Source organism: Orcinus orca, chromosome X, assembly GCF_937001465.1.
Source record: "Orcinus orca chromosome X, mOrcOrc1.1, whole genome shotgun sequence".
Classification (NCBI taxonomy): domain Eukaryota; kingdom Metazoa; phylum Chordata; class Mammalia; order Artiodactyla; family Delphinidae; genus Orcinus; species Orcinus orca.
The window spans coordinates 131,948,805-131,961,957 of NC_064580.1; positions in this window are offsets into that span (position 1 = coordinate 131,948,805).

Sequence of the window (13,153 nt, forward strand, 5' to 3'; positions counted from 1 at the left end):
AACTACCATATGACCCAGCAATCCCACTACTGGGCATATACCCTGAGAAAACCAAAATTCAAAAAGAGTCATGTACCAAAATGTTCATTGCAGCTCTATTTACAATAGCCCGGAGATGGAAACAACCTAAGTGCCCGTCATCGGATGAATGGATAAAGAAGATGTGGCACATATATACAATGGAATATTACTCAGCTATGCATAGGTTTTTTAAAAACACAATTGAAATAATTTTGTCTGTATAATTTTTATCCTACTTTCTTTACTTATTATGGAATTTGCTTATTATATACTGCTTTTAAATTAACATTATTTTACTGGTTTCATAGTATTCTAATAGGTAAACTCTAGTAAACTGTGATTCACAGACAATTGGTTGTTTTAAAATTTTTTTCTCTAAGTAGGAAATAACTCGGCAGTTTGCATGTTTACAGAAGGATTTTTCTTTTATTTAGGATTTTTCCTGAGATTAGATTACCAAAAATGGAATTATGGAGTCAAAGATTATAGCATTTTATTTTCTGGGGTTAACTGAGAGTGGTTTGGTCAGTAGCAACAGCAGGGGATGATGGGAAGCACAGTTGATCATCCTTGCTGCCCCTATAGACACTGACCGCCACAGCTGCGTACCCAGAGTGAAACCCAGATCTGGTTCCCGGGTGAATTCCCTTCCCTCTGTACCATGGTGCCTTGCTCTTATTTAGAAATACCTAATAATTCATTAAGTTCAATCCCTTAATGAATGCATACTCTCCTTTCTTTGTGTGTTTGCTATTCTCTGCCCTAAACCTCATGATACCTTTAAGGGTATTGAACCATTTCTTAAAGGTTCGTCTTGGTTGGTTCTGCAGACTCTGCCGATAGCATGTACAGCACTCACCATAGCTGGTGTTGGGTTTGACTGCACGTTAGACTCACAAGACCCGGATAGGCCATGTCTGACACCACTTTACTCTGAAGGACACAGGACAGGCAAGACACCATGGGCGCCATGCCAGGGGGCAGCTTTAGGCACAATTCTAATGTCCCCACAGGTGGCCGCAGGAACCACCCTGGCTTAGAAGCCATCAGAGAGCACTCTGTCTTGTAACAGCCAGGGTCAGGGCCCAGGGACGATAGGCCCACTGCACTCAGGGACGCTGAGCTGTGACTCCCAGCAGGTGTTGATGTGCAGTCGCAGCCCTCCCAGACCAGGCGCAGGGTACCTCCTGGGACATTGTGCCGGGAGCAGGCCCGCCCATCCCACAGCTGACGATCCACCTTCATCAGGTTTCCAGGGCAACCAAACTAGAAAGTGAATCCAAGGTCAGTGCCTCACCTCGAGGGAGAAAGGGGTTTTGAACACCTCACTCAGCCTGTTGGGTCTTGCGTGATCATGGCCAGTTTTTGACAATGGCTTACTTCCTTTTCCAGTTCCTTTCATAAGGCCGCTTAGCTAATATCTGCCTCTGCAAAAAAGGTAATAATAGTTCAAATATTTTAAAGAGCCAGATGGAAGCATCAGGTGGGAGGTCTGAAGTTTTACGATTGTATGATGGATTGGAGGGCTTTTTTCTCCTTGCCCCAAGTGACGCCATAAATTTATTGAAGCTTTATGCACTCATCGCAGAGTGACTTTTTAGTCTTGTGGCCAAAATTCATTGATAGACTTTTTCATTTTTACATTTTTTATTTTGAAATTTTATAACTACAACCAGTATCATAGAATAGACAGGCCTGCTAATTCACCATGTTTTCTCTATATTAATATTCTTCTGTATGCAGTGAGTACTGTTTACACAACCAGTTCTGAAAGGCATCAGTGTTGGAAGAGTTGGTTAGTGTATTATATGCGCGGAACTGCTTTTCTTCTTTGAGTTATTAGCATGACATGGCCCAGGGTTCTAGCTGAAAACTCAGGTGTGGATGGTGCTTCAAAGTTCAGCTGAAGAATTTACTTTTGTTTGTATCCCTTTCTTGTGTGCTCAGTATATTTGAGCAGTTTGTGTATAAAGGATCATGTCTCCTGGCCGTGGTTTATGTTCAGTTGATGGTGTTACAACTCTGTTTTGCCTTTAGGGGATTCTTTATTCAGAGGTAGGCCATGAATGTTTTTCTGGATCTTTTAGCTCCCCAAATAAACCCATCTAAGACTGAGTCAGCTTATTTTCCCCAGATCAGACCTGTGGATTCTAGAGAGTAAAATATACAAAAATTTAAAAAGCAAAAGGTCAGGGGATAACAATCTCTTCCTTTTCCTCAATACTTAACATCTTTGGCTACTAAGTCCCTGTTCGGAGTGGATTGGGCAATAGTTTATTCTCAGTCAGGTGGTCCAGAGGCAGCTTAAGAGTTAAATTTTAACTGACCCTAGACATTTAATTTTCAACTTTACTATCACTGGTTGGTTGCAATACCAGCACAAAGTGACAGTGTTAGCTTTTCAGTATCGACTTGGCATCCCACTGTGACTGCAGTGTTCAGTTAAAAGTGGGCTGTGGTCGCACTTCTCTACTCCATTGGTCCGCAGCTGCCTGAGAGATGACCAAGGTCTAGGACTGACCTTGGCTTTCTGGACAGAGTCTGTGCAGGTCAGATGAAAAAGAAGGTGCTGGAGAAAAAAAGTTTTATCCCAGAGAAGGATTGGTCCGAGACAAAGATGATCCTGGAAGACGAAGGGCAGGAAGACCAAGGGAATTTGGCCCTGGGCAATACAGAGGTGGGCAAGTTGGGAAGTAAACCTGGACTCCCTTCCCTTCCTCCCGGCTCCCTGTCATACCCTGTACTTGACCCTCCCCCTATCCCATAGGTATTCAGTTGGTTATACCTGAAACTTCTGAAAGCAGATCGGGCCCAACATGGTTCTGGGAGAAATCTATATAACCAGTAACTGGAGGGAAAACTGTTCACCCATAGTAAAGACCAAGGAAAGGGACATTTTAAAAGCAGATAATAAGAACAAAGCTTGGAAGGGTTTTTGAGAGGGAAGGAGTATATGGTCAGAGTGCCTTTGTACAGCTCAGACTTTTCATGTACGACTCCACATATGTCATAAGACAAAATTATTCAGATTGCTGGAAAATGGCAAATAGATACCAATATTTAATATGAAGCTTAGAAGTGGTGGGGTATACTGAACACTGGTTATGGAATTGCCATTAATACAAGTTTTCAGAGTAACATACTTTTAAAAAATGTTTGGAACACTTCAAATGAGACGGCAATGGGATGTTTTGGAGAATCAATTTTTTGGGCTTCCTGTAGAATTTAGTGCAGTGAGAACACTTAGGAACAGAGGATTCAGATGAAAATATGAACTCAAAAGAATAAAAATAAATGTCCAGCACACTAACTTTTGTTGCCTCCATGTGTCCCTTAAGGTAATACGGCTCCTTCTGCTTGACCATCTCCCTCTGGTGGTCTTGACCTTCTCCCCATCCCTCAGCCACAGTCACACCTGGGACCTTGTCATTACCAATCACCGCAGCCCCTTCCTAATCTCAACCTCAAGCCATTGAGGTTTACACTGCCTGCAACATCTTGACTTCTTTCATGGTCTGTCTTGCTCTCTTCCTTGTGCATACCACTAATGCTCTTGTCCCCCTGCTGCTTTGCTGGCCTGGCCTGGCTAAGCCAGTGTCTTGTCCAGTCTGACTCTGCGGGTTCCCAGCACTTTAAAGTTGTGGCTGCAAGCCTTAGAGGGTGGTGGTGCTGCGCGGTCATCGTTCACGCTTCCACGCTCCTGTTCTTCATCTCAGCTGATAGTGGGAGGGATCGGTGTGTGGCCCCCCCGCCCCCCACATGGATCTACCCACCATCTGCCGATATTTATAAGCCTTTGCTGTCACTTCACTCACTAAAAAACAAAAACAAGTTAAGAAAAAACCAAACGACAAAAGAAGCTTTTGTATGGGAGGCCCCTTCCTGAGTGCAGCCCCAGGCTGTGGCACTCTGCCACCCCTCTGAAGGCACTGGGGCGGGATCCCTCCAGTTTTCACATGGCATTCTTCCTGTGTGCATGTCTGTGTCTAAATGTCCCCCTTTTATAAGGACACTAGTCATATTGGATCAGGGGCCCATCCTATTCCAGGATGACCTCAACTAATTACATCTGACGACTCCATCTCCAAATAAGGTCAAATTCACAGGTACTGAGTGTTAACCTCAACATATCTTTTTGGGGGGACATGATTCAACCCATAACTGTTGGTGTGCGGCTTTGCACAATGTTGAAATGTCAGGAGTGTGTGCATTGCACTGTGGTCCACAGCAGGACAACTGTCCTTGCTGCACTTCCCCTCCCCCAATTCCCCTCTCTCCTGCATCCTCAGTCTTCTCCACTGAAGCTTTCTTAACTTAAAAAAAATTCTCTCTTGGCCTGACTTCCCCCAAGCTGTCATCCTCATTTCTCTTCCCTTCACAGAAAGTGCTGTCTCAAAAGTGTTGTCTGTACTCACAATCTCCGTTGTTTCTCTCCTGTTCTCTATCAGGTGCATTTGACACAGAAGATTACTCTCTCCTCTGAACATCCCCTCCTTGGTTTCTGTGGTCCCTGCCTGGTTTTCCTCCCCTCTCTGCCTGCTGCTTCTCAGTTTCATGTGCTGATGCTTCTACCTCCTAGACGTCTGGACTTCATTCAGCCTTGTGCTGGAAAATACTGCCTCTGCACTGGCGATGCTCAGATTTTTATCTCCAGCGTGGACGAAGTCGGCAACATCTGCTTCACCGCCACAGCCTCCGGAGTGGACTCTCTGCTTCCACCCTTGCCTCTCTTCAGGGCAAAGCCAGCATCCTGACAGTGGTCTCAGTTCACTGACATGAGATTAGCTTCCACTCTGTCTTTTCATTTACCTCCTACCCTTCCCCTTGTGCCTTCTGCTCTCGCACACCTGTCTGTTTCCTGTTCCTGGAATGGACTCATTTTGTTCCTACTTCAGGACTTTTCCGCTTGTTGTTCTGTCTTCCTGAAAAGTGCTTCCCCAGGAATCTACAGATATCTACGTGGCTTACCCCTCCACTCAAATATAACTTCATAAATAAGCTTCATGTTGCCACCATATACACATTTGAAATGAGTAGCCCCCGCAAAACACGTAAAAGTGTGTCCTTATCCCTCTTCTTTGCTATTTCCCCATTAGTACTTAAGTCTAGTGTGTATGCCATGGCTTACTAGGGACAGCCCTGGTTTATACCTATTGTAGAGCAGTCAGTTAACACCCTGTTTTTAGCTCCCCCTTCTACTTTCAATACTGTCTCAGCTTGGTTGTGATTTCTGACTGGAGCACAGAAAAGGGAAGGCCCAGGGAACTGGATTGTACTGGAGTGAGAAACATAGGGAGGAGCTTAGGAAAAGCGAACCTGTGAGTTCCGTAGGTATTCCTAATCAACACACCAAAGACTTCCAAAACTGAGCAAAAGGATAGTTCACTGCCCAGTTTCTGGACGGTCCACTGAGTGCTGCACGAACACAGGAAAGAACTCAGTGGCTCAGCAAAAGTTTTGAGAACAACTGGCATTGGAAAAACAGCCCACAGAGACCAGTTTGGAATGTGAGACCTTAACCCATCCAGATAAATTGTCTGCTAAAACAAAAATATCTATGTTCGCCATAGAATTTAAACAAGACCCAGAGTCACATAACATTCAAGAACCAGAGAAGTATCCACTCACCCGAAAAAACAAAAAGTATAAATTTATGTAGATAACATAGAAATTAATATATTACAATGCAGAAAAGATCAAATTGATAAAACCAAGAACAGAACTGGTTCTTTGAAAATACTGATAAAAATAGACAAACCTCTAATAACTCCTCTGAATAATAAAACACAGAAACATAGAACATTATAAATGAAAGGTTTCTAACCACCAATACAGATATTTTAAAATTATACCAAGCACAACTGTATGCCAGTGCATTTGAAATTCTAGATAGAAAATATAACTTTCAAGGAAAATATAAATTACCAACATTTACCCACAAGGATGCATGTGTTAATCTGGACAGGCTGTGCGATGCTACGTTAGTCAATCCCAATCCCTGGGGCCACTTCACTCTGGAATCCAGGCTGATGGATTAAACTATTCTAAGGTATATAAAAAGACAGATTCCCAACCATTTCATGAATTCATAAGGCCAGAATAACCATGATGCCACACCTGACAGCACCAAAGATCAACATTTTCCAATGTGTTTCTCACTGAATAGTAATTCTTTAAAATCCTTGAGAAAGTGAATTTTTTTGTCATATGGGTTGAGGAGAGCCCCTATATGTAATAGTGTAGTCCTACAGAATACTATTTTGCTTTGTTTAATCCACAATTTTCCAAATTTATTTGACTGTATGTTCCTCCCCCCACCCCAACCCAATTCCTCTTAATCCCTGCGGACTACTTTTTTGGAAATACTCTTATGAACCAATCTCAGACATGAATATAGATGCAAAGATGCTAATAAAATATTAGTAAATTAAATCAAGCAGTGTTTAAAACATAACACCATGAACAAGTAGAGTGTATGCTAAGAATGTTAAGCAATATTGTTAAACATTAACAGATTTACTAATACAACTAATTATAGGCTGAGGGAAGAAAACCATTTGATTATTTCAATGGGTACAAGAAAGACATTTGAAAAACTCAACATACACTCTTGAAAAGTTCTATAACCTAATAAAGATAATTTAAAGTTAAAATTCTTCTAGCAGGAGCAAGACAAAGATGCACACCATCCCTGTTGTTATTCATCATTTTGCTCCAGGCTCTGGCCAGTGAAAGAAGACCAAAATAATAATAATAATAGTAAACATTAGAAGGGAAGAGAGAGAATGATCATTATTTGTAGACTATAATGTCTACCTAGAAAACAGAAGAGATCAATTGAAAAACTAATGAGAATTTAGTAATGTGTCTGTTTACAAGATGTAAGCATACACAAATCCACAGATTTCCTACACAGTAGAAATAACCAACTAGAACAGGTAATGAGAAAAAAACCTATCTATGATATATAAATATTAAATTAAGGATTAAATGAATGGAATGACATATTCTATCAGTGTCAGTAAATTAATGCAATCAAAATCCTAACCCTACCTGAGGGGAGTCATGACACATTTATACTTATTTTACTTTTAAAATAAAATTGTATGCATTTAAGGTGTACAATGTGATGGTTTGATATACATATGCATAGTGAAATGATTACTGCAGTCAAGCTAATTAACACATCCATCTCCTCACATAGTTACTGTTTTTTGTGTGTGTGGTGAGAGCACCTGAAACCTAGTCTCTTAGCAGATTTCCAGTGTTCAGTACAGTAGATGTCCAGAACCTATTCATCTTACATAACTACAACTTTGTACCCTTTTACCAGCATCTCCCCATTTCCCCCGCCCCCCTGTGCCTGCTTCTATGTATTTGAGGTTTTCAGATTCCACATACAAGTGAGATCATGTACTTGTTTTCTTTCTGTGTCTGGCTTTTTCAACATATGAATAGATAAAGAAACTGACACATTTATTCTTAAGTTCTAATATACTGCATGAGAATATCAGAAAACTTTGAAGGCAAAAGAGATCATAAATACATATTATGGAATTATCATAACTAAAACAATGTGGTATTAGGACAGGAATAGGCAGATTAATGAACTATAATACAGGAGTCCAAAAACAGACCCCCCTCATGTATATATGTTTGATATTCAAATTTAATGTTCGAAAGGGGTAAAATATAGAATGGAGTATTCTGTGGATGGTATGGGTTAAAAAACTAGGCATTTGGGAAAAATAGTTATCCCTACCTCCACATTCTATACATAAGTCAATTCCTAAAGGAACCCTAAATCCATTATAGGAAATCATAGGAAAATGTTTTTCTAGTATTTGGGTGGAGAAGGTCTATCTAAATCTACCATTACTGCCAGAAAGCATTAACAAAAGAGGCCATATAAGAAAAATAACAAGGTACATGGTACAGAAATCACAACTGCCCCCAGCCACCCAGTTCCCCAGCTCTGAGACAGCTGCTTCCAGTTTCTTGGAGACAACATATTAAATAACTATTAAATAATAAATACCAAATATTATTTAGTATTAACTTATTTAGTAATAATAAGTGATATTATTTATTATTAGATATTAAAGACTTCTGTATTACCAAACACCATAAGTAAAAAGTCAGAAAAACATGAAAAAATATTGTAACATATGTGATGGATAAAGAATTGTTTTCCAGGACTTCCCTGGTGGTGTAGTGGTTAAGAATCCGCCTGCCAATGCAGGGAACACGGGTTTGAGCCCCGGTCCGGGAAGATCCCACATGCCGCGGAGCAACTAAGCCCGTGCACCACAACTACTGAGCTTGTGCTCTAGAGCCCGTGAGCCACAACTACTGAAGCCCGTACACCTAGAGCCTGTGCTCCGCAACAAGAAGCCACTGCAATGAGAAGCCCATGCACCGCAAAGGAGAGTAGCCCCCGCTTGCCACAACTAGAGAAAGCCCGTGCACAGCAGCAAAGACCCAAAGCAGCCAAAAATAAATAAATTTATATAAAAACATTTAAACCTCTAAAAAAAAACAATTGTTTTCCATATATAAGATCTTACTAATTAATAAGATAAAAGCCAGCACCTTTTTTTTTTTATTTTATTTTTTTGCGGTACGCGGGCCTCTCACTGTTGTGGCCTCTCCCATTGCGGAGCACAGGCTGTGGACGCGCGGGCTCAGTGGCCATGGCTCACGGGCCCAGCCGCTCTGCGGCATGTGGGATCTTCCCAGACCGGGGCACGAACCCGTGTCCCCTGCATCGGCAGGCAGACTCTCAACCACTGCGCCACCAGGGAAGCCCCAAAGCACGTTTTTTATTAGTTAGGACTATTTTCAGCAGCAAGGAACAGAAAACCAATAACCAAAGGTATGCAAATTTTAAAATATTTATATATATTCACCTCTCAGATTTGCAAAGAGTTAAAAGATTCACAATAATACTCAGTATAGGCATTATTATACACTGTTCATGGGCATTCAGTTAAGCCTTTCTGGAGAGCAATCTGGTTAATTATATCAAAATTTTAAATGTGTATATTATTTGATTCATAAATTGGTCACATTTATGCCTTTGACTTGAGGACATAATTGGTCAGATGCACAAAGGTATGTATGTATTGAGGAATTGGTTTATAATAGCAAAACATTGTACATAACCTAATGTTCACCAAAGAGAATTGATTAAGTAACTTATTGTATGTACATACGTATAATAGAATTCTGTTGTATTAGTTAGGAGTCTTTCAGCTACAAGTGGAAAAAAATGGCATAAACTAAAAGGGGATTTACTGTCTCTTGTAATAAGACGTCTTAATATAGAGTGGCTTCAGGATAGTTAAATCTGTAGCTCAGTGGCGTCATGAAGGACCCAGCTTTCTTCTATGTCTGCTTCGTCATCTTCAATATGTCAGCTAATTCCTTCTGATCACATTCAACAAATATGGGGAATTCCCTGGCAGTCCAGTGGTTAGGACTCGATGCTTTCACTGCCACGTGCCCGGGTTCAATCCCTGGTCGGGGAACTAAGATCCCACAAGCCGCTCAGCACAGCCAAAAAAAAAAAAAAAAATGTACTAGGCACTGACTGACTGTAGAAATATTATCATATGAGCAAAAATAGCTACTGCCATCATGCATTCACAGAAAATATACTGTATGTGAAAAAGGTAACAGCACAGTATGTGTTGCATGATACCATTTATGAAAAAGATTCATTTAGGTGCAAACATAATACATAAACTGAGTATGTTTACTATGTGACGTTCAGCAAGTGCCAGGGCTTTTGCTAAGTATTTTATGTAGATCATTTCATTTCATCCTCACAACAACCTTATAGATTAAATACTATTATTATCCAATTTAATATATGTGAAAATCGAGACTTGTAGAGTCAGAATTTGAATCCATGTTTGTCTTACTCCAAAATCCACACTTTTAACCACTCTGTTAAATAACCTTTTGAAAAGTAAAATGAAAAAAATCTAGAAGGAAATAGATCAAACTTTTAACAGCCATTTTCTTTAGGAACTGATGACTTGAATGCAGTTGACCAGAAGAGCCAGAAAACAGAGGGAGAGAAACAAAGTCAAGGGGTACCTTGATTGATAGACTGGCAATGGGCAGTGACTGATTGCCTGAAGGTTCTAAAGAAGTTTAAAACAGGATTCAAGGGATAGAGTGGACAACCAGAGCTTGTAATCGGAGAGGAATTCCAGAGGTTGTATAAAATTTTGTAATGCTTTAGGATGGGGCCATGTGTGTATTTTATGGAAGTGAAGTAACAGTCAAGGTCATTGGATTGAAGTAGGGCAAGAAAAATATCATTCATTCAAATATTTATTAATGATTCAAGCCTATATCTATGGTACAGGTTGTGAAAATACTGGTGAACAAGATGAATAAGGTTCTTACTTTCATGGACCTTATATTTAGAGTAGTCAAGAGGCCAGATCATGCAAGGCCTTGTAGCCATGTTAAGAAATGTAAGGTTTGCTTGGATTTTGTTCTAAATGTGATGAGAAACCACTGGTGGGTTTTAAGCAGGTGAATGACTTGGTCTGACTTGCATTTTGAAAAGATCATTCTAGCTGTTATGCTGAGAATGTGTCATGGGAATAAGAGCAGAAGTAGATATTAAGATATTAAGTAGTTCAGCAAAGAGTTGATAGTGGCTTAGACAAACGTGATAGCAATGGAGACGGAGAAAATGGCAGACTTGGATATATTTTGAAGATAGAGCTGATAGGGCTTGATGATTAATTTAATATGGGAGGTGAGGGGAAGTGAGGAATTAAGAATAACTCTTGAGTTTCTGTGTTGAACAAGGGGGTAGATGGTGGTGTCATTTATAGAGATAAGAAAGACTGGGGTTGAAGGAGCACATTTTGATAAATGTTGATCTCATACTGGATAGGTGAAGCTTGAGGAATTTGTGGATGTGTTTAGTAGGCAAGTTGGTTGTATTGGTACAATGCTCAGTGGGCTGAAGTCCTTCATTTGGGAGTCTTCAATGCAAAGACAATAACTGAAGTCATGAGAGTAGGTAAGATTGTCTAGGGAGAAGAGAGGATGGAGAACGAGGAAAGAATTGGGCCTCCCACAGAACTAAGAACACTGACTTCCTGAGAGGCTTGGTGCAGGCAGAAATCATTCCACCAGCACTATGCTGGCAAAGGTCGTGCATGATTTCCTCAAATGCTATGGATATATTTTAGTCCTCGTCTTTCTGAGCCCATTGCTGCATGGTGATACTATTGTCTACTCCTTCCTGTGACACTGTGCTCTCCAGGTTTTCCATTCTCTCCTTCTAAGTTCCCTTTCCCTAAAGTTTGTTGTTCCCCAGGGAATAATCATCTACTCGTAATTCCCCAGTGGTTATCCATTTTAGTCAGCTGAAAACCCAAAGTCCTTCCAATGGCCTTCAGAAGAACCCTTAAAAGTGAAGTCCATCCCCATCCCATCACCCGTGTAACCTTGTTTCTTACTTCTGACCTGTTGATCATTCTACTCCAGCTGCACAGTTTTCTTTCCTGTTCATCAAACGCACCCAGCACCTTCACACCTCAGGGCCTTTGTACTTGCCCTTCACTCAATCTGGAATTCTCTGCCTTAAGATGTCTGCATGGATTTCTCCCTCACCTCCATCAAGTTCTGAAACCAATGGCTTCCAAAATCTGCAAGCAGCTTTCTGATCCTAGAGAAGATGTGGCTGCAGAAGTTGTTCCTGACAGCTCAACATAGAGTCTGACTATTTAGTCTCCTTCTGTGTGGAGAATAGAGTGTGGGGCAAAGAGTGGAAGCAGTGAAATCAGCTCTCACGGTAACTCAGGCAACAAATGACGGTGTGACATGTTACATTTCTGATCCTAATAGACTCTCAAATGGAGATATTGGCTACACAGTTGCTTCTAAAGGTCCAGAGTCCATGGGAAAGATATGAGCTGGAGATAGAAATTCAGGACTCCTTGGTAGTTACAGCCATGGAACTGAATGAGGTCACCAAGGGACTTAATATAACTGAAGAAAAGATAATCAAGCCCTGCAGAGTGATAAACTATGTTAAAAGCTGTTGCATTGTTGGTCCTTCCTTCCTTCCCTCCCTCTTTCCCCCCCTCCCTTCCTCCCTCCCTCCCTCCCTCCCTCCCTCCTTCACTCATGATTATAAAAGTGATAAAGCTGCACAGAACTCAGCGTACCTGTGCCCAGACTCAGAATCAAACATCTTCCCCTTTATTACCCTCCCCCAAATATGTGCTATAAACCCCAGGCAGTGTCTATATGCTCCAAGTCATCCTGACACAAAGAGCACACCTTAGGAGGACTTGAAAAGACTGAGGCAATTTAGCCTGGAGAAAAGAAGACTTTCCAGGGAAGACAACAATTGTAATAAGCTACCTGGCCTCTGTCTGAAGAAAACAAAAACTCTAATTCAAAAATATACATGCACCCAGTGTTCACAGCAGCACTATTTACAATAGTCAAACGTGGAAGCAACCTAAAAGTCCATCAACAGATGAATGGATAAAGATGTGGTGCGTGCGTGTGCGTGTGTGTGTGTGTGTGTGTGTGTGTATATAATGGGGTGTGTGTGTGTGTGTATATATATATATATATATATATATATATAAAATGTGGTATATATATATAATGGAATATATATGTATATACATAATGTATATATATATGTATATATGTATATATATAATGGAATATTACTTGGCCGTAAAAATGAAATATTGTCATTTGCAGGAGCATGGATGGACCTAGAGATTATCATACTAAGTGAAGTAAGTCAGACAGAGAAAGACAAATATTACATCACCTATATATGGAATCTAAGAAATACAATAAACTGCTGAATATAACAAAACAGAAGCAGACTCACAGATGTGGAGAACAAACCAGTGGTTAGCAATGAGGACAGGGAAGGGGGAGGGGCAAGATAGAGGTAGAGGATTAAGAGGTACAAACTACTATGTATAAAATAAAGTAGCTACAAGGATATATTGTACAGCACAGGGAATACAGCCAATATTTTGGAATAACTTTAAATGGAGTATAATTTATAAAAATACTGAATCACTATTTTGTACATCTGAAATGAGTATATTGTAAATTAACTATA